This window comes from Cupressus sempervirens, chromosome 9 (genome assembly GCF_028749045.1).
Source record: "Cupressus sempervirens isolate cs-2001-9-10 chromosome 9, ASM2874904v1, whole genome shotgun sequence".
Taxonomy (NCBI): Eukaryota; Viridiplantae; Streptophyta; class Pinopsida; order Cupressales; family Cupressaceae; genus Cupressus; species Cupressus sempervirens.
The window spans coordinates 475237263-475261543 of NC_143126.1; the positions used below are offsets into that span (position 1 = coordinate 475237263).

The 24281-nt window shown below is 32.2% G+C and overlaps 1 non-coding gene and 1 pseudogene across 1 annotated transcript; both read right to left on the reverse strand.

Annotated features, from left to right (window-relative positions):
- Positions 1-1110: 1110 nt before the first annotated feature.
- Positions 1111-24281, reverse strand: part of LOC149539384 (serine carboxypeptidase-like) — a 60674-nt pseudogene continuing 37503 nt past the window's right edge.
- LOC149539385 (small nucleolar RNA Z103) lies at positions 3332-3419 on the reverse strand. Its single transcript, XR_016356583.1, has one exon. It is a non-coding gene; the product is annotated as a small nucleolar RNA Z103 (small nucleolar RNA).

The following is a 24281-nucleotide window of genomic DNA, read 5'->3' on the forward strand; positions in this document are numbered from 1 at the left end:
TCATCTTCCATCTGCAACCCATACATAAGTTTGCTTGATTTGACCAGCAACAAGCTATCAGGGAGCCTGCCTTCAAGTGTTTCAAATTGCTCTTCTCTGGAAATTCTCAACATTACAAGCAATGAGAAAGATGGAGAAATTCCTAAAGACGTAGGAAACATCACTGCCTTGGGAATCCTCCACACGAGTAACAACAATATCAGGGGATCCCTTCCATCCTCCCTCGGATATTGCAAGGAGTTGAAAATTTTAGATTTGGGAAACAACAGGATTGAAGGGTACATCCCTGACTGGATTAAAGAACTCCAACAGTTGCGTATTTTCAATTTGAACAGTTGCGTATTTTCAATTTAAGGTCCAATAAGCTTAAAGGAATGATGCCTTCAAAGATACTGCAGCTCCGAAATCTTCAGATCCTTGATCTTTCGAAGAACAATCTAATCGGCAAACTTCCTACCAACTTCTCTGGCTTGCAGACAATGATAAACCAGGGCACCCATTCCTATTCGATACGATACAATTACTATATTGCCAATTTATTCTTTGGGAATGTGATAGACTTGTTTAACAAAGGCCAACAAATGCAGTATCTGAAAATCCTCTCCATCTTTGCTGTTATTGATTTATCAGATAAATAGTTAACAGGCAAGATTCCACAGGAGTTGGGAGTCCTCAAGGCTCTGATATCGTTGGATATTTCTATGAATAGATTCACAGGAGAAATTCCAGGCTCCATCGGGGATATGCATAGGTATATGAAATTTATATGCATACATAACCTATAAAACATCATAATATGTTGGAAAACAGCGCCACTGAAGAACCTTACATTTCCTGTACAAGCTTTAGCTGAGCATGCATTCGGAATACAGTCATAAGCTTTGTGGGCAATAACATAGTATATCATGTCATCCCGATAGCAATTAATATGGTTATTATAACACAAGCTGAAGAATAGATGATTTTAGATGATTTCAGCACTAGATTTGTTCACGATCCTACAGATATACCAGAGTGTGGGTGTCCATAGCGCTAAATTATGAAAATATTTACATAAGAGCTTGTATTGTTGAAAATGATTTTCAATATTTTGTGGGTTTTATCGAGAAACTACTGTAAAGAAGTTTCCTCTGCGGTTTTTGTAACTATTTCTAGCATCTCATAGCTACCATCAAGAGTATTTCCTTTTATCCAGCGTCTTAGCATCTCTAATGCTACCTTTGGCTGATCCATTGGGACCATATCACCTGCATCATGAACCTAGCTAGGACACAAAAACAGAAATTCCATGAATTAAAAATAAGACAATTATATATGGAAAACAATTGTTAACTACAGAGTGCATTTTACCTTGAGGAAACTAAGGGATTCGTGACTGGTTATTAAACCTGCTTCTTTGTCATCAACAAGGAAGGCTCCATGGAATTCAACCATCTTGAGTTACCTAAAAGAAAGTATTGAAAAGATTAACTTTAAATTTTCACACTAACAAATTTCAACTGAATAAAATAGACATGGCATGTTATTTGGAGCATCATTACCAAGCCAACTGCAAATAAGATCATATTCCCCTGCGTATACTAACAGCTTGACTCCATCCTCTATGAGAGCAAGAATGCTTACTTCCAGATTTCGCATCCAGTCTGTAACCATAGCTTCATAAACAATACTGCTAAAGGAGACAACTGTTCTATCACCAACTCCCAGAGCATCCCTAACAGAGATAAAAGAGATAATTTCTCAAGTTTAAGAGATAAAAGAGATAATTTCTCACATTGATATCCTCGGCTATTGACATACTGGAGTTGAAAATTGACGTGCAAATCAAATATGATGCGAAACAAGTAACAGTCTCCTTGGTACTTGGCAAGACATCATATTAGCTATGATGATAATATAATGATAGTCCACATTATGAACCTAAATTGAAAACCCTAAAATGAGATGAAGCACAAACATCCTTTAAATACAATGTATAATCGTCAGTCAGCTCCTAGTAGCAAATATCACGGTCATGCAGATATTGGCATTGCGTAGCTCTCACCATCTAGCCATGGATAAAAATAGAAAAGAAAATTTAATTAAAAAGAAACTAGAGATCTGAAGTGCACAATATTTCTCAAATTTCCACGAATATAGTCAGCAAAAAATTTAAAACAAGCTGTCGGTACTATTTCTGGTTTTCCTTTCAATTATAAATTTATTAGTTGAAGACTTCAAAAGATGCTACATCACAAAACTTCTTTTGCAGTGGTTTCAATAACCAATTAGATTCATTATCTAATTCATTAGGTAGTTACAATATCTTAAATCAGAGCTAATAAATCTACAAACTATGCTGACACATTCTTGACAAAAATTATGATTATAATTCTTTGTCAAACTCATTAATCTATATTTTATAGATAATAAGTAGTTCGGTGGAATTTTAAAGAAGATGGATAAAATGTTTGATATCTAAATTGATGATAATGCTGAGCAACACCTATAATCTTGCTATGGCTTTTGCTTTCTGTCTGCCAACATGTTCACTTCGCTTTCAGTGATGAGTAGATTCTTCTCGTCGCCCCTGAAAGCACAGAAGAAACAAATCATGAGTAATGAAAAATGAAAATAAAATAAAATACAAACCTAATTAATTACAACTATATAAATACTAAATTTAAAGAAAATATAATATGAAAATATGCCAACCATGAAATAAACTTCAGCCTACAAACATTGGAGAACCTAAATAACATGAGACTTTTCAGAAAAAATCTCAACCATATCATTCTACCTGTCAACAAAATAGTAATGCAAAACAATGCATTCATTCATAAATCCATAAAACCCTAATCAAAAGATGTGTAACACACACAATTCTAGTACAGATAACGAAAGTGGAAAACATATTTCTTCTCGAACCGATGGTACAGTTCATGAACGATGATGAAATTTCAAAAACGATGGGACAAACAATTCAAAATAATAAAATCTCAAAAACGATGGTAATGATGGTACAGACAAGGAAAGATAATGAAATCTCAACATCGAAGGTACAAATAATGAATGATTAATTTTATCTCAGTTAATGAAAGAAACAAAGCAATGATAAATTTATCTGAGATAATTTTATTTCTCACAATGAAGCAAAGGAGGATCTTCTGCTATGAAACCATTAATCTATGGCTGAACAAATACCAAAAGTATGAAGCCCTAAATTAATGGAGGGAAAGAAACAGAAAAATTGAAAGCCCTATATTAATGGCTGAAACAAACATAACCCTAAGGCTTTGGCCAATAAAAAATGTCAAAAAAATAAATCAGAAAGAAGAACGATTACAAAGTGATGGATTAGGCAATCTGGCTTATCTCCAAAGAGAACGCGCATAGTTAAATCATTCTCGATCGTTCGGCAAAAGAATCCTCATTTCCATCCATACAGGAAAAATAGCCAAGCAATTTATTTAAAAGCATAACAACCAAAAAAAAAGGAAGAAATTATTTTCCAATGAAAGCAAAAAATAGACATCTATAAGAAAGATGAAAATTTACCAGTGTTCCCTTACACAAACCCCTAACATCCCGAATTTATAGGAAACTTGGGCGGTCGAATTGTGGTGGTATATGGCATATCTGTAGAGCCGACGATGCCCTAACCGTAGACTCGTGGCCTCCATCAGTCGACAGATCGAATGTCTATGGTGACACCTATGAACCCTCTATCCCTCTTGGAAGTAGCTGTCTGTCGACACAGCTGCAATGACAACTCTGCCATGGGCATCCCGGCAGTGGTAGCAAAACTTCAAATGTCCGCACCTGTAACAAGCAGCAATGCAGGCAGCAACATGAGGATTTCCTGGTGGGCTATCACCCAAGTGAAAGCTTATCAGCTAATAAAATTTGGTCACGCCTGAAAAGGCCAAAATTGGTGTCATTAAATAAGCATAGCACAGGTTCCGGAGTAGAATTGAATGTGCTGAAAAAATAAATAAACTAAACTAATTCTGCATTGAAGCATTAGTGGGAGTCATAAACCATTTCAGGGTTTTCATATTGTAGAATTGTACCAAGCAGGCAGCGTTAAATATGCTTTACCTTAAAATAGTATAATTAATAAAGACTGAAGGGAATAACTATGATGTCCACCTTATTTGTCTTGATTCAATTCTAATTTAATTCATTTTTAGTCAATTAACTTTAATAAATCAGAAGGCATTTCAAATGTCTGTATAATTCTAAACTCAACTATAATACACTTTGCATCTAAAGGTTAAACAATGGTGTTGATATGTTCAAAAGTCAAATTCAGAATTTAAATATATTTTAACATTATGAAGAATGATAAGTAACAATAGGTTGTGTTTCTTCTATACATTGTTCACAATCATTTTTTTTAGATGTTTATTTTAAGGTTCTTATATTTCCACATTGACTAAATATATTTTTCTTGGCATATGACTAGTGACTGCTAAAGATATAAGTTTTGAAACAAAGGGAATTGTTGGGCTTTGTAGAAGAAATCAAAGCCATTATAGTTTATGAGATTGGAGATTGAAAGCAAGTTAAGCAAATTAGTATCTTATTTTCTTTTGTGCATCTAACAACTCTTTCTAAAGGATAACAATATCTCAAAAATATGATTTTAGTTTTACCTTGAAGGTATTGATCTTGCATTTGACTTTATTCAACCTATATCATACTTTATTTCATTTTTTAATTTTTAATTGTCTAATATATATTATATTTATAATATTAAAAAAATATATTTAATTAATTTAGTTTATGACTTATACATTGTGATAATCTAAATAAAAATAAATACAATGCATCAAACACAAAATTAGGTTGTGGATAAGGAAAAGCAAGATGAGAAAAAGGAGAAGGACGCTAAAAAGGATAAGACTGTGGATAAGGATAAGTGACAGACGGAAAAGGACAAGGATGCTAAAAAGGGAAAAACAATCAGCAAGCAAAAGGAAGACAAGAATAAGGAGAAAGACAAAAAAAAGGAAGACGATAAGAAGGGTAAACATAATGCTAAAGAAAAGAACTATGAGAACAAAAAGAGAAATAGTGACCAACAAAAGATGGAAAAGAGAAAAGATGGGGAAAATAATGATGAGGGCAAGAACAAAGATGATAAGAGAAAAGAGGAAATCTACATTAAATTGATCAAGTTTTGGTTTAATTCAAGGAATATAAATGCATTGCAAATATTTGAGAAACCACAAATTATAAATGCATTTTAATTCACTGACATGTGATAGTACAATTTTCAACTTATAAAAAAATTTATCCTAATCTCCTTTTATTTATTCACTACTTTAGTTCTCATTTTTGAAACTAAATCTAAATTATATGTTTCTTGTAGTACTTGTGTTATTTTGTGAGTAGAAAAGGATGGAAATATACCAGTTAATTATCAATTGTTTCTGAGACGTTCTTCCAGTTTGACAACCTTCAATGTCTCTTTCATGACCTTTGCACTTGAGAAATAGATAGAGAAGAACAATTAATTACATAGTTCAAAAAATCATTTCTTACAAATGTATTATATTTATTTTCATAAAGATTACTAAACCAAAAATTGTACAATATATAAAAAATAACAAACTTTCTATAAATTTTTCAATCATGGAATGCATTATACAATATTTGAAAATGAAGTGGAATATGTACTAAATAATATTAACTTGTAAAAAAATATAGTACAAATATGGCTCATATCACTTTTTCAATATTCGATTAATTTGGTTTATGACTTATACATTGTGATAATCTAAATGAAAATAAATATGATGCATCCATAACAAGATAATTATATGTATTTTTATTGCAAAAGTTATGATTATATATATTAAATTATATTGATTCGTTCTAATTTTAGTAATTTTAGATTTGTAATGTAAACAAAAAATGATTTGATTTAATATTTGAAAAACCCTATAACCATTAAAATGTAATCTTACATCTATTTTGAGACATGTGAAGATTGAAGATAGATGGATAAGAAAAGATAAAAGTATATATGGATAGGAAAAGATAAAGAGCTATAGTGATATATATAATAAGATGATGTGATAGAGATAATTTTAAGTAATTAATTCAAAATGCAGCATTGTCCACTTAATCTAGGAAATGATAACTTTAAAGCGATAAAGATATATGGGTATGTGTAGGATCATGGTGTGCCAAAAAGTGGCGATCTGATCTGTAGATCTGAAATATCTCAAACCATTTCAAAATCTATTCCAACTTTTTTCCCACCCACCCACCCACCTTGATACTAAATGAAAACAATTAATATCTTTATAAAGTCTACTATATCTTTTGATACCAAACCTATATGGCCAACTTTAAAAACATCCTAAAAATGTGCTTTTGGCCTATTTTTATGTGATTTTTACTTCAAATATGTAGCCGATGACTCTTTTTCACCAAAAATTGATGAAATGAAAAAGGTTTCTTAAGAATGTTCTTATCTTTCTATAAATTTAAGGGTTTTCAAATTATGAGTTTAATAAGCAATTATTACTTATTTTCTAATGGAGTTACATATAAAGTGCTAACTGACACACTACTTGAAAAATGACTATAACTTTCAAATGGTACAACATTTTTTAAATCCAAAAGATGCATCACATTCTATGTTTCTTCTTCTATAAGGAAAAAAATGAAAAATTGAATTTTACAAAGTTTTGAATAAGTTAAGGTGGTCAGACATGAGAGTTTTTTAATTCCAAAAATAGTAAAGTCAAAAATTAATTATTTATTATTTATTTAGAATAAAATACCAAAAAAAATGTGTCACATCCAGGCATAAGTCTACTACTTATATATTGGATATTATTAAAAAATATTATCATTTAATATTGATTAAGGTGATTAGACATACATCTCTTTCTTATTTTTTGTTCTGAAATTTTTGTAATATTGCATTAAAATTCAAAATTTTGACAAATCAATTTTTATTTTTTTGAAATAAGTCCTACTAGTTTAGAAACTAGATTCAAATTTCTAGAGATTCTTTTCTATCAAATTTTTGATATAAAGTTAATAACAAGTAGAAAATTACAAGCCAAGTTGACGTAACCCTGATCTTCTGATTTTTTTATTGCCACTTAAGAGCATAGTTTGGTTGACCATGATTCTACATATACCCATACAGAGAGAGATAAGAGGAGATAGATTGGAGAAGAAGTGAGTGGTATGAATAATGAGAATATAGAAGAGTGACCTAGAGAAGTAAAAATATCAATAATAGATGGATCAAAATAAAATATCAAAGTGGAGGATAGTTATGAAAGGAGAAATAAAAAAGGAAAAGGAGGAAGAGAAGGAGTAAGATGAGAGAGGGCGACAAAGAGTAGAGGGGGGGTATATGATGTGATAGAGTGGTTAGGTAGCTATGTTGGTAGATAGATGAATGAAATAAAACTCATTAAAGAATAATAACAAATAAATTTTCATCTCACATTTTGATCACAAGTTCTTATCAATAGTCATGAAGGGAGAGACAAAAAGGATGACAGTGGGGAGGGAGAGAAATAGGAAGAGAGGGGGGAGATCAAAAGAGAGAACCATAAAGATATATGAGGTGATACATGGATAATGATAAATAAATAGATAGATCTTTATTTACATACCTTCCTTGTACGAACTACATTGTCAAATATAGTAATCACCACTAACTACCAAGAATGTCAATGTATCAAACAGAGGTGAATAACAATGTTGCATCTTTCAAAAAAAATCAATGTAACCTTTCATTGGCACAATATAACATGATAACTGATCTCATTCTATTGGGGATTGAATAAAACAATTTTACAGAGATCAAAACTCTTAGAATATAGTTTAGTCAAATCAATTCATAGCGCAAAGGATTGTATTCTTCAACACACATAGGAGAATCACCAGATGAATAGATAAGACAATCCATTGTTCTCTCCCTATGTTATTTAATTGGCATATTCAGTAGGAGAAAGTAATGACACCAAAAGGAATAGAAAGTACTCTAGGGAGATAATTTCTAGAGTGAATTGCCTCTTCCTAAGTTATGACATGTAATAGCAACAGAATCATGAATCAGTTCTAACGCATTGAAGTGAAAAGATTATTCATCTTTTTTGAAGTAGTATCTATAGAGATAACAATATAATTATTAATACATATTGATTGCAGAAGATATAAGATATTAGGCAAAAACATTACTTTGTGATAAATGAAAATACCATACCAACTTAAACCATTAAACATCAAACATTTCTAAGAAAAGAGGAAAATTAAGATATTAGGAAATGATAATTCTCTTATTTATCTAGTTTAGCACCTGCACTATGCCCATTAACCATTCCGAAAAAATGTTGTGAAAACCTTGCAAATATGATCAACCAACTTGGACCACCTACCTTGTTCTTTACATTGAGTGTTGTAGCTATGAAATGACTAGTTTGGACAACATAAGTATAGGTATGCAAAAAAATAAACAATGATCAAACAATGTCATTAATAATCCACACATTGTTGTGATATACCTACATCAAAGGTTCACAATATTTTGAGACGAAGTGATTGAAAATCTCTTGGGTGCAATAGATTGATGTTACAGAACTGAATGGCAACATTGAGGAACTGGCACATACATAGATTTATTTGGATACCAAATGCACCAAAAATGGATACATTAGATTGGAAAAACAACATTGAAGTTGAACGTGCTAGAATTTTTTTGATATGTGTGTTACTACCTAGAATCTGCAAGATGCATGCCTTTGCAATAATATGGTATATCGTTCTCCATCAGATGATCCATATCTTTTGAACAAAACTAAGATCTTTTTTATAAATATTTAAGATGATTACAAAGAACTAGTATCCTAAATTCAAAGATACACAAAATGCATTGTCTACGCATAAAAGGAAGCAAAGTCTCCTATAGATATAAAGCCCCTTGGAAAGAGAAATATGTATCCACATTATCATGCAATGAAACTGGAAACGTAAAATATGAACCTACAAGAAATGATGATATGTTAAATATACATGATGCAATGATTCTATCAATTTGGAGAGTGAACATAGATTGCAAACCTATCCTTTCACGAATCCTCATCTTGAAATATATTACCAAATATGTAGTAAAGGTGGAAAAACGATCTGAGACATGTACGAAAATGCTCAGAAGAATATCTATACCAAAAAAGTTAGATGACTCAGCCATGTTCGCATATCATAAAATCTTATCTGAAGTTATTGTCACAAGAAACATGTCATATGTTACAAAAACTACAACTTATTGTTTCTAGTCAAGATTTTATAGCATTAAATGTTGGACAAAGTGCTTTATCGAATAATAAAAGAGCCAAGAAATACTCAAATTTAACCTAGTTACCTACATTCCTACATAAATCACCCTCTTGAAATTGAAACATTGAGTTGAATTCAATCCACAAGATCTTATTTATATGTTGCAAATCGAAAAGGATGCAAATGGAAAGCACGAGAAAAGATAGGTATTGTCAATGCTTATCCAAACTTTTATAAAATACCACATATCGAATCCAAACATTTTGATACATTATGTTGGAGTGAGTTACTCTTATATAAGAATTTTAATAATATATAAGACTCAGAAAAGAAAAATTAGTAAAAAATTGGTATCAAATAAATACTACAAGTTACATTATGTGACATGTAGGTTATACCAATGATGTTGGGAACAACTCTAAGGAAGAAGATGATAATGAAGAAGAACATGACGGTAATCAAGATATGGATGATGTGTTAGGTGCATGTGAATGGGAAATTCTCTCGTGAATGGAGCCATTCTATACTATGATACTTAATGAATTAAATATGCTCGAAAGGCATGAATTTCACATAAACAATAGTTGGGACAATATTGGAGAAATTGTACTAGAGATATTTCTAGTATGATTAGACTCATTTTGAAATTTAGCATAGTTGACTTAAGTACATATATGGGTAAAAGTACAAAGATGTGTCACCTATCAAGTTGATTTATCAAAATGACTAAATTTGAGTATTTCTATCTAATTTTTATTTCTTTTTCAAACATATGATCTAGATAAATTCATTGTAGCTAAGTTATTTATCATCTAACACTTTTCCATTTGGAAATATCTATTAAATGCATGTTTTATACAAGTTTGTATCCAATTAATAAAGAAATAATTTTTTTTTAGAAAATTGATGCTTTAATAACTCTTGCTATTTTTTATGATATCTTTTAAATAAGATATAAACACCATTTTATAGAGCTCAAAGTTAAGAAAATTCTCATATAGAATTTATTGTGTTTTAATTAGATATAGAATATTCTAGTTAAATAATTCTACAAGCATGTATTTTAACACTCAAATTGGTGTCAATTTTGAGAGAGAAAAAATATTAAATCATATCCAAAAAAATTTAAAATTATCTAACATTCTAGAGGAGAGAGTCCTCTTCTAGAATGTATTTATTTTTTCTGGTTACAATAATTTTATTTCAAAAGATGTGGTGGGAGATGAAAACTATTGATTTTGGGTGAGTTGAATTTTCAATCATTATAAAAGAGAAAATATGTGTAAAGCCAATTTTTTTTTTTGATTCTAGCTATATATGTTATCTATAACATAGTCTAAGATCAAAGAGAAATTAGTTTATTTCCATATAATTTTATGGTGGGAACTACACCCCTAATTTTCAACATTTTTCAGTAGCTCAAAAATTATCTATAAAAATTAGGAAATTATATCAATTCTTATTCCAAATAGTTATTAAAAACTATAATCCTAAACTTCATCCATTTCTACACATTTCATTAGTTTACTTCATTTTCAAATTCTAAATAATAATACCAGTTTTGTGGCATGGAAGGTGAATAGTTATACTTTTGTTAGCCTTATCCTTTACAAAAGGGTGACACAAGTTTATGCTTTTACCCATACATTATCTCTTTAAAATGATAGTTCATCATTTCCTCTATATGAAAAAATAATTAAATTCTAAACTCTCCAAAAATATAGTTTTCTTTTCAATAAAATAATAAAAATTGATTTAATAATATTTTTTCAAACTATAATAATAATATGATCCAAAGATAATAATTATGATCTAAAGATAATAATTATGAATCTAGAATGAGAAGTAATGTATGGCAAGAGTTGTTATACAAGAATTAAGATTGAAAAGAAATATGCTTTGACGACTGTGCATCATAATTTTATGAATTTTATAAATAGTAATAATAACTGTTAATATAAATGTAAGCTATATTATATGTTAACATAATATAAATGTAAGTTATATTATATGTTAACATAATATAATATATTAAATGTAAATAAATTTAAAAATATTAGCAATTTTTAGCTTTTTATTGTATTAGTATTTTTAATTTCTATTTAAAGATTAATATTATAAAAAAGAATTAAAAAATTACATGTGTTAATTTATTCATTTATTCACATCTTTTGCAAGTGATATTTTTAGTAGATATACATAGTTCATTCATAAACTATTTAATACAAAAATTAGTTATTGTTTGTTAATGTCAAACAAAAACTTGCTGCCCTATAATGAGCTTTTCAATTGAAGAAATTACTAGATAAATGAAATATTTTTGAGGATAAGATCAAGGATAGAGAAAAAAAGAAACATTATAAGAAGAAGAGGAGTTTATTTATCTATGAATAAGTTAGATCTGGTAAATCAAATGGTCTTCAACTTTTCAATTTTAGGGAGGATCATAGTATAAGAGATGATTGAACTGCTTGTCTAATAATTGGAATGACAATTTGTTGAAGAGGAGATTATTGATCTATGAATGAGTTGGATCTGGTAAATCAAATCATCATAAACTTTTCACATTTGGGGAAGATCATAGTAGAAGAGATGGTTGAACTACTTGTCTAATAGTAGGAAAGATAATTTCTATAGGTCATTAAAATGTGTTTTTTCCTATTGAGCTTTTGCATCTTACTCACCATTGTAACTATATGGACCATTTTGAAAAAGTAGCCAAAGATAATTTTTTATTTGTTGACTATGTATGGGTCACCATTGTAAATATATGGGTCATGTTGGAAGAGGAGAAGCAAAGACAAATAACTATTTACAACTACTTTGTAAGGGCATTGTTTTCTACAAAATTTTATGACATACTTACTATATCTATATAATCTAGAGGCAAGAGCATCATCAAAAGTATAAATGACTATCAATGTAACCCTTGCACTTTTCAAATGTGCAAGTGCTAGTTTATTGGCCAAGTGAGACATTACATTATCCACTTGAATTTTTCTATACAATATTCTACCGACTAATAATATAGTTAATAACTATAGATTAGATGTTTATCTTATATATATGTTTTTGTTATGATTAATTAATTAAAGTTATGGTAACTATTTATGTATTAATATTTTTATACTAGTTTTGTTATGAATTTCTTCTTAACTAGATGAAAAAAGATCTTTGTTTTGAGGAAGCTTTCCCACAACTCTTTCTTTTTTCATGACACCGTGAACTTGTCTCTTTATAAATTTTAAAATGAAAGAACTTCTCTTTTCACATGTCCTTTTGCCTAAATGATTTAACATTTTTTAAAATCTTAGTACATGGATGCATGTAGATGTAACATTTTGAAAAGTTTTTTGAGGTTCAAGGATATCCAAACTCTAGAGGAAGTAGGTTTTGCCTAATTTCTTTATGCAACAGACTAAATTTTAATATGGCAATATTTCTTGTAAGACTGAAATTTAAGGCATACAAAAAAAAACTTTTAAAAATTGTGGTCATCAATGACATTACCATCAATTTTTACCTACAAATCCATAGATTTTATTATAAAAAAGATTTAGAGATGCTATAGTAGATTTTGACAAGCATGAAGCTTTGCCCCATGATTTAATAAATAAATAATAGTTCTTTGTATATTTGATCTTTTTTCGAAAAGGAATGTTTCATAATTAAGATATTCGATAATCAATCTGAGAGGATAATGTGTGGTTATTAGGAAAATATGGTTTTAACTATGAAAATGGAACTCTCATTTTTATCAAACTAAAATGGAGAATTATATTAACTGAGAACTTTGGCAAACAAAAAACTCCAGTGTTACCCAAATCGAAACTTTAGAGAATTATTATAGAAAATAGGAGTAGCTAAATAATTATATATTTTTTAACTACATGATGAGATGTTATCTTTTATTTCAATTTGGGTTCTAGGATAAACATAGTTTGACTAGTTTGCTATGTTTAGCAGAGGCTTGTGAAGTGATTGATTTATGATTTTGTTATGTAATGTTCTTTGGTCATGGTCCTTTTTATTCCCAACTATTGTGACACATGCAAAAATTTCTAGGATGAGGTTTTTGATCAATTATTTATTAGTGCTTTCTAATTTCTTGTATAGGACTGAGGTGAATATTTGATTTTCTTAGTGTAACCTATGAGTTTTTGATCAATTATCTATTGGTGCTTTCTAGTTGCTTGTATAGGATTGAGGTGAATATTGTGATTTTATGAGATATAATTTTTATGAGCTTAGGGTAGGTTATCTATGTGTATACTAGAAAGTGGCATGCAATGGAGGTCAAAGCCCTAAAGAGGATTCCCAAGTAACCTATTCTATGATATATTAATAAGTGACAACATTTCATTAAATGGGTTAAAATGAATTAAAAAGAGTTCTTGTTTTTGTTAGTGTAGTTTTTTATTTTTCCTATTTTTCTAGGTTTTTCCTACACTTTTAATAATCTCGCTTAGGTTAATAAAGCATGTCTTATTAGGTGAATGGTTGTGAGGTGTCACCTTCCTACATGTGAGCATCCATTAGCTATCTTGGGAAGATACTTTTCTATCTTTAGTCTGATAGATGGTTGCTCCTCATTGGTTGGTGTTGCCACCTCCTCCCTCTTCCTAGCCTATATAAGCATGCTACCTGGCTTGTATTTGCATCTCTTGTTTTTGCTTCCTCTTAATGCTATTTTGCTTCTAGCATTTGCATTACTCTCTTGGAGACTAACTCTATGATGCTATTTTGATTTTGTATCATTTGCATTCATAGTTTAGATATTTAATCTTTGCACTAGTTTTCTGGGTTATTAATCTTTTCAGATTCTAACATGGTATCAGACCTTTTCTATGTGCAAGAGTAGATTTTAGTTTCCTTATTTGAGAGATTTGGGGGGGGCAAATAAATTTTATTGTAGTTTTTTGAAAAACGAAGTATGCTCTTCTCTTGCATCTTTGGATGATCTTGAGAATCAGAAAAGTTTTGACAAAAACAGTTTTTCTCTGGGGTTTCAATCTCAAATCTGACAACCAACTTGCATATTTGGAGTTTTCAATCAGTTTTGCAGGTTCCAGCATGCCATTGATGGACTTAAGAAGCTGATCCAGCATTTGCATGTCATATTTTGGTTGCTGGGGTCATTTTTTAATTTTTGGAGCCGTTTTTTACTGTTAAAGGTGTCTGATTTACACTACAGCAACATCTTCTGTACATCAGCAAGAAAAACGCTTTCTAGGTTTTGTTCGCAGCCCCGAAAAACCATCTGGGTATCTTTTGGATTTTGCATGCAAGCTGTATATTTTTCAAAATCGAGCATGCAAAGCTACAGCCATACCCCTCTCCGTTGGCAGTCGCAGATTTGAATGCAGTTTTCAAATGTCTCGTTCTTGCTCATACAGACTCCAATTTTGATGATTCTTGTTATGAACTTGGCTATTTTTTTGTGCTCTATCCACTAGTGGAGTTGTTTTTTGATTTTCATGCATGAATTTTTTAGAAATTGCAGATTCTTAGTCATGACTGTGCACAGTTCTCGTTTTGGAAACTTCGGAGGATCATAACTTTCTCATACGACCTCGTATCGAGGTGATTCTTTTTTTGAAAGTGCATGATTTTTTGAGTAGATCACATTGGTGCTATTTGTTTCCTTGATTATTGTGCCCAAGTTTCACTTCTAGCATATGCTCTTCATGAGGGTTTGTAATGCATTGAAATCAAGACCACTAAGTAATTCTTTCTAGTGGTAGTTGTAAATGCACTAAAATAAAGTGCCAAATCATATTTATTTGAGGGGGGGTTCTTTGATTGAGTAAAGAGTGGGGGGCATTGTCGTGGCTGGGTTCTCTTCTTTTTAGCATTTCTTCTCTGCATTTCTTCATCATGGATCAAAAAAATATGCCCATCCTAACTCCATACAATTACTTTGAGTGGAAATCACGCATGACAATTCACTTAAAGAAAGTTGGATTAAATAGGATAACTATGGGACTTGAAACTGAACCTACTAAAGATGAAGACAAGCCTAAGTGGTTTAACAAATGTGATGAGGCATATGGAACATTGTGTTTGTCTGTTTCTCCTGACTTTCTATTTCACATTGAGTCTTTGGATACACCAAATGAAGTATGGACAAAGCTAGAGACACTATTTGGCACACAAGATTCAATGAGGGGTCATATGTTGGAAAATGAATTAATTAGTTTGAGTCCAGGCAATTTCAACACAATTCAAGATTTCTTCACCAAATTGAAATCACTAAGGCTGCAGTTAAAACAATGTGGAATTGAAAAGAAAGATGAACAACTGATTCTTAGTATTCTCTCTAAGCTAAGTTCAGAATATTCTGTGTTTGTTTCTACCTTCTATGCTACTAAGGGTGCACTTGGTACTCAATTCACCATGCCATCTTTAGATGATTTTGCTGTCAATCTCACTCGAGAACAGGACAAGCTAATCCAGATGGGCATTCTTAAGTCCTTTAAGTCACATGCCTTGGCTGCTAACCAAGGCACAAAAGAACAACAAGGACAAAGTAGTAACAAAAATAGTAAGGACAAGAAACAAAAGAATAGCGAGGAGAAGAAGGATCAGACGTCGATTTCTTCAACTATTGATACACCATCTTCCAAGGGCGATAAGCCTAAGAAAGAAAAGGTCAAATGTGCTTATTGTAAAAGACCTGGTCATGATGAACATAAATGTTTGCAGAAACAACTTGATCACTTGACATACATTCTTGAGAAGAATAATATCAGTGTTCCTGAGTCTATCAAACAAAGTTCTAATGAAGGGTCTAACAAAGAAAAAGAAAACAGGAAGGGGAAAGGAAAGGGCAAGGCCCTTTTTGCAGTTGCTTCCTCACCATCCACTTGGGTTCTTGATTCAGGTGCTTCATGCCACATGGCTTCATCTAAGGAAGAAATTGCATCCTTGGAGCAATGTACTATGCCTTCTATGTTGATGGGTGACAACACTCCTATTGAGGTGTGTGGGAGAGGGTCTGTTGATGTGAGGGATGGCACATTCCATGATGTTCCTTATGTACCCTCATTGTCAACTAATCTCCTATCGATACACCAGATCACTCACACAGGTTTAGGCAAGCGGGTTGAGTTCACTCCTGATTCAGTGGAGATACGTGAGTTGCTCAATGATTCTACAATTACAGTTGGGAGAGCAGATCATCAGTCAAGACTCTATATGTTTTCTCACCTTGTTCCTGATCCTCCTTTGACTATTTTTCTCACTCACTCTAATGATGTGAGCAGATTATGGCATGAGAAGTTTGGCCATCTTAACTTCCACTACTTGCATCAGCTTAACCAGCAGAGCATGGTCACAGGGTTGCCTTCTACTTTGACATTGGAGTCACTTGGAATACATGATAGATCTTCTGATGGGTCAGATTCACTTGAGCAGTCTTCTACCTCCACTTTTGATGTAGAGAGTGATTCAGAGGACTCACCTCCTTCCTCTCCTAGTCATCATTCACAGGTTGATGATTCTCCTCTAGATTCTCCATCTTCTAGTCCACTTTGGGCTAGACAGACCTTGCAGTTTGCAAGTGATTGGGTTGGGGATCCATCAGACACCAAGCAAACTCGTTCACAATTCCAGGATGCTCTACATATCTTCATTGCTACTGCCTCAAACCCACAGTCCTTTCATGAGGCTTCCAGTATTTTTGAGTGGGATACAGCTATGCAGGAAGAGTATAGTTCCTTGATGAGGAACCACACTTGGGATCTTGTCCTTTTTCCTAAGGGAAGAAAACTTGTTCGATGCAAGTGGATCTACCGGACAAAATTTGCAAGCTTTGCTGGAGGTGCGGGATGCTACATCTTTTGGGGGGGCCTCTTCCTCTCACTTGGAGTCCTAATTTTCTTTGGGGAGTCTCTTTTCTCTCTCTTTTGGGGGAATTTTATGTACATGGGTACCTCATCAGGCTTGACTTGCCGGGACCCATTTCTACATCCACCTAAGCTTCTCTTATGGGGGGGTGTTAGTGTAGTTTTTTATTTTTCCTATTTTGCTAGGTTTTTACTACACTTTTAATAATCTCGCTTAGGTTAATAAAGCATGTCTTATTAGGTGAATGGTTGTGAGGTGTCACCTTCCTACATGTGAGCATCCATTAGCTATCTTGGGAAGATACTTTTCTATCTTTAGTCTGATAGATGGTTGCTCCTCATTGGTTGGTGTTGCCACCTCCTCCCTCTTCCTAGCCTATATAAGCATGCTACCTGGCTTGTATTTGCATCTCTTGTTTTTGCTTCCTCTTAATGCTATTTTGCTTCTAGCATTTGCATTACTCTCTTGGAGACTAACTCTATGATGCTATTTTGATTTTGTATCATTTGCATTCATAGTTTAGATATTTACTCTTTGCACTAGTTTTCTGGGTTATTAATCTTTTCAGATTCTAACAGTTTTAGCTCACCCTACCTCAAGTGCTAGTATAGGCTAAGATGGGAGTAGAGAGGATTCTTGGTTTGCAACGTTCCCTCGTTAGTATGCCTTGTTTGTAAGAGAGGATATCGATGCCACATAGAGTCACTAGGGGGGTAGAGTCCAGAGAGACTGTCAAGGTAACTTTAGAGTTGGTTCATGTGATGAGACTTATCTATGTGCATATTAGGTTTCCTACATGGGTATGTGCACGATCATGGTGTGCCAAAAAGTGGCGATCTAAAAAATCTGTAGTTCTGAAATATCTCAAACCATTTCAAAATCTATTCTAGCTTTTTTCCCACCCACATTGATACTAAATGAAAACAATTAATATATTTATAAGGTCTACTATATCTTTTGATTCCAAACCTAAATGTTCAACTTTAAAAACATCCTAAAAATGTGATTTTGGCTTGTTTTTATGTGATTTTTACTTAAAACATGTAGCTGACAACTTTTTTCCCACCAAAATTTGATGAAATGAAAAGGGTTTCTTAAGAATGTTCTTGTCTTTTCATAAATGTAAGGTTTGTCAAATTATGAGTTTAGTAAGTAATGTTTACTTATTTTCTAATGGAGTTACGTATAAAGTGCTAACTGACACACTACTTGAAAAACAACTATAACTTGAAAATGGTACAACATTTTTTAAATCCAAAAGACTTGTCACATTCTATGTTTCTTCTACTATAAGGAAAAAAAAATTGTAGATTTTTAAATTAGTTAAGTTCGTCAACACGAGAGTTTTTTGATTCTAAAAATACTAAAGTAGAATATTAATAATTTATTTTCTTAGAATAAAAATACCCAAAAATATGTGTCACATCTAGGCATGAGTCTACTTCTTATATCTAGAATATTATTAAAAAACATTATCATTTGATTTTGACTAAGGTGGTCACACATATGTCTACTAATTTTTATCTTGAAATTTTTGTACTATTGCATTAAAATTCAAAAATTTGACCAATAATTTTTTTTATAAGGCTTAGTAGTTGAGAATGTAAATTCAATTTCCTATAGATTCTTTTCTTTCAAGTTTTTGATATAAAGTTTATAATAAGTAGAAAAATTGCATGTCAAGTTGACTTAACCCTAAGTTGCTAAATTTTTATTGCCACTTGAGAGCATAGTTTTCTTTAACGTGATCCTGCACATACCCTAAGAATTTATTAGTACTAACATTTTGGTATTAGAGTAACTTATGATGCATTGGTCTTACCTTCATGTCTCCCCTATTCTAATCTAGCGGTCACAATAGTTTAGGTCCTCTGGGAAAAGAATGTTGAGTTCTTTGGATTGTAACTAAACTTGTGGAATAATTTTCATGCAATCTAAATTTTATAACAAGTATTTGAAGGTAATTTTACACACACTTTTTAAAATAGTACACTTTAAACTATTCAATTTCTTCAATTCATGAAAATTATTGGTGCTTATTAATTATAGCATTTTACCTTCTACGTATTCAAACTTGTTGATTAAGAAGATGACATAGAGTATTTATAGTTATATGTATTAATTTTTAATGTCTTTAATCCATTTGAATGTTATTTTTTTAGAAGGAGCTCTATAATTTGATTTCATCTAAAATAGATTTTATGATATAGAATTTTTCTTTTTTGATAATGACACATGTTATAAACCTACACTTTTATCCACTTAATTCTATTATGCACAATTTCAACTATAGTTTCAAATCAAACATCCATCAACATTTCCCTTACTTTTCTTTTGAATGCAAGTTCTAAAAAGCTAATCAACCTTTTTCCTAGTTTAACCATTACAATGTCCCAACTACCAGTCAAATGAGGGCTTTAGTGAGGGGCCTACTTCACTATTTGGCTCTTATAGAAACCCATCTATGCTCAACCCTACCACTGAGCTATTATGGCATGCAATTCTTGGAGGGATGAAGTTCAAAACAAAAAATTCTACGATTCTAGAATACACTTTGGATTGTTTGAAAACTTCATATGTTCTCTTTGTAAAGATGATATAATAATGTATGACCCTATATAGACATATTTTCACAAATGTTTCCCCCATTTCCCACTATTAGTAGATGTGCAAAATTTTGACATTTGGTTTGTTGGAAAAGAAAACTCATCTTGTTTGGTTTCATAGGTGATGAGCTAGACACTGGATGCATACTAGTACCTATGATTTTTCTTCTACCCATTGACATGTAGGAAAGGAAATGCCACTTGTGTGTCTTCATTTGATCAATTGTAATTTTGTACCTCTATTGAAGGAACTGGTTACGTTGTAGCATATGGAAGAGAATTTATAAGATCTCAACAATTCACAAGATAGAGGAAGATAGATGGGAGTTTCTTCCAATGATGCCAAATCCAATTTGGAGGATTTTAGGTGTTATATTGGAGGAGTCTTACACATCATAGATTTAGAAAAATTTGGGGCTTAAAGATTCAATCCCAACAATAGAGTATGGAATACGATTGATAATTATAATCTCATAATATGGAATATCTTGGAAGTTTTATATGCATTTGGGATATTCTTTATTTTTATATGTGCAAAGATGAAATAACATGATTTGGAGAGGAATTGATTTATGTGGCAATATAGCTTTTTCATTTTAATATTTTTTTAAAGTTTATTTTGATTTCTATCTAGACTTTTGGTTCCACCATAACTAAATTTTGAAGGTAGCCTCGTAGTTTCACTAGTTCAATATTTTTTTAAATTTTCATTTCTAGCTGAGTGCACCAAGTTGGTGTACAAAAAAGTGGACACTCACAAAAAAAATATCTCAACAACCTAATCAGTTTATTTAAAAGTGAAATATGGGATAGGGTTGGTATCAAAGCCTAGCCATTATAAATTGAAAAACCTAATTAGTTTTAGTATAACCTAATCCTGTTTAACAAAACCCGATCGAGTTATTTAAAATTATACTTCTTAAAACTCGATCAAATTTCTTTAAAACCAATCAGGTTTTAAGAAGCATAAATATTTTCCCATTGCCTGCATTTGAGCACATTTTTATACCCTCAAAAGATAGTAGCAGTGTGGAGTGCAAAGGAGAAGGATAAAACCCCATGGCTAAAATAGTGAAAATCAGGAAAAGAGGTTTTTTCTTGCATTTTCATCTAGGGAACCCCATAAATGAGGTATGTCTTCATTCTTTTCATCATTTATGTATTATTCCATCAACTTTTGCAATGTGGTTTTGTAATTTATAAGTTTTGTTGTTTTTTTCATAATTTGTAATTGATTTTAATTTTTTTTAATATAGATGCATCAATGAATCCAATAAAATGAGGAAGAGGCAAAATTCCACCTCCAACACAATCAAAACCTCAAAGCATCATGACACAACCACGAAACAGTCACCCGTTTTGACATAAACACAAAACCCTCTACTTGTAGTGATATAGCCACTAAACCCTCCACTCAATGTTCCCATTCAACAACTAGTGCCTCCTATAAACCTTCCATGCATGTCATTACATTATTTAACTACTACACAAGAGGACCTCATAAATAACCTTACACAGAATAGTGCTAACATTACCCAAATGGTCAATAGGTTGCAGTCATATACACTTTCTCATGGGGTAGGGGCACCTAGGTAAGGCTCATGATAGACCTAGGGCTCCTTTGTTACTTTCACCTATAGTGATGCTAGCCACACCACTAGGATAATAGTGGGACTAATCTAGTCCTAATTTAAGGTAGGTTAAGTGTGGAAAGCCTCATTAGGCCTTAGTTACTTCTAGTTTAATGATTAGGCAATAGGGCATTTTGTGTTTTGGAGGGTGCAATGGAAAAATAATTGTTTCAAGGTACTTTTTTACATGTTTTAAGACAATTTAAGGCTTTTGGTAAATTTTTGTAATCTTTGGAACAAGTTTGACATCCAAACTCCAAAAATTGCAAAAGTTGCTCAAAAATTTTCAATGTTGTCATTGACAACATCGACAACTTTTTCTTGCATTGGAGAAAATTTATAGTTGGGGTTGGGTAACTGTTTAAAAAATTTGGGATTGAACTTGGGATATGTATTTAAGGCCACCCTCAACCTTTTTAAAGTGTTGGAACTTTTTTTATTTTGATGTGTACAAACTAATAGCAAGGATATAGTTATAGTTTTTGTTTTATGAGGATTTTTTACATTTTCATGGATTGAATTTGGATCTATAGTGTTTGAATGTATTAGAGGAGTTTAGTTTAATATTTTTTATAACATTAGTTTATGATTTCGTAGGTTTTTTATTGGTTGAATATTTTTTTGTTTCTTATCCGTCTGTTGTTCTAAATCAGGCCACTGAGGAAAATGAAGTCATAGCTCCTCTTACCATCATGGAACTAGCACAAGACTTTACGATTAGAAAGATGACTCCTTTTAAATATTTAATAGTGAAGGATGTTCCCTATAAAGAAAGGGAATTTTTTTGTGGTGATGTCCTAGGTGAACAAGAAATGCATGGCCAGGGATCACAATTGAATGCAGAGGTGTTACGAGGGATTGAATGCTTGGAATGATTCTTGATCAAACCTTGGAATGTGATAGAAAAATGTGTGTTGAAGTCCAAACTGAAGTGGGAGGAATTGGTGAAGGTTTTATGGAAGGAAAAGTTCAATTATTATCAAACTGGTCCAAGTTCTATGCAAACCCTGATTTTTAGGCAATATTGTAGGTTGTACTTTACATATGTCTTGGGAGGTGGTAACCTTAAGAATCCTATAGGTCTTTGAAAAGGGTGTTTGAATTAGTGATTAGGTTACCCCCTTGTTAAGGAATTTTTCAAGTTATTCCAATTTTTTGTCATTAGGAGGGTGAATTGCTTGTAGCCCTATTTAGCTGTTTTGGGAGAAAATTTTATATTTTTGTGAGGTCGATTAGGGTTTAAATCCCCAAAGTGGTTTTGGATCTTGGAAGGGATTAAAATGACCTACAAAAATACCTATTCCTATTCATGGGTGATTGTTGATCAAAAGGGCATATTATTTGGATTTGTTGTCAAGAAAGCAAGAAGCACTAACATGCCTAGGAAGTAGTGGAAGAGTTGTTGTTTTACCTAATTGGTGTACACTAGTTGAATAGACTAGGATCTCATGGATAGGATCCTAAGGAGAGCAGGGTAACTAAAAACTCTATTAGGTCAAGGGAAATACATAAGGATAACCTAGAATAAGATAGAGTAGGATCAAGAATAGTGGTTACATCAAAATGGTATCAAAGCAAGTTGAGGACTTGGGAAGGAAGTGTATGTTTGCAGCAACTAGAGAGTCAGTGGGTGAGTCAAGAATGAAGACAAATGAAGACATAGCCAAAGAGGTTGATGAGAAAAAGGAGAAGAATAGAGTCCTTGAAAATTCATTAAAAGAGGTGAAGATAAAGTTGGATGCAATTGCTAATGCAACCAAGAAAAAGGAAGAAGAAAGAAATGTTAAGGGTAAGGAGATAGCCTAAGAAGATGTTTTCCTTGAGCCAGACCCTATCTCTAATGAAGAGCCATTCTTGAAATCCATAGAATCAATAGGAGGGAAGGCTTTGGAAGGTGTGTACTTATTTAGTGTGAAGATGGAAATAGATGTAGTGATGGTTTAGTTAGATGGGATGGAGAATAATTTTAAATATAAAGGGTGTCAGAAGCACAATATATTAATGTAGCCAAGTAAAGAATTAGAGGTTCAACATTGACATGGTGGAAGTATGTCCAAGATGAAAGGGTTAGGATGGGCGAGAAGCATGTAGCCAATTGAAATGCCATGGTAACAAAACACTCCATAGAATTTCCCACCAGAGGATTTTGAAAATCAAATTCACAAGAGGAGACAAGGAGTCAAACAAAGAGATCTAGATGTGGTCTCTTATATAGAGAATTTTTGGAGGTCATGTCTTAGGTCCAAGAAGAAAGAAGAAGAGCCAATAAAAGTGGCTAGGTATTTGGGTGGTTTATAGTGGGATATCCAAGAGGATCTAAGCCTGTGGACACCTACTACTATTCAAAGGTGTCATCAACTAGCCCTAAAGGTAGAAGACAAGACTAAGAAGAAGGAGGATAATAAATTCAAGGATAGAGGCAAGGGGATAAATTAGAAGGGACAAAGAGGAGGATATCAAGGTAGAGGTAATGAGCAGATAAACCAAGGTGAGAACAAGCTCACTGATCAAGCCAATAAAAGCACTCCTAGATGAGGTTATAGTAGAGGAAGAGGTATCCAAGGAGCTTATAGTGGAGGTAGAGGATCAAGAAAAAGTAACACTTACTTTGCTAGCATGAATTGTTATAATTGTGGTCAACTAGGTTATATAGCACAAAAGATGCCCTAAGAAACCTTCTTCTTCAAACCATGATAAAAGGGTGGCATATGCTCAAGAGGATACTCTAGTGGAAAGGAAAATGAAGTGGATCACATAGAATCACAAATGGGTGAGAACCTTATGTTTAGAAGGCTATTGATCAAGAAAAAAACTCCCGATGAACCTAACCATAGGAGAGATTTGTTTAGGATTAGGTGTAAGATTCTTGGGAAGGTCTGCAAGGTAGTAACAGATTCAGGAT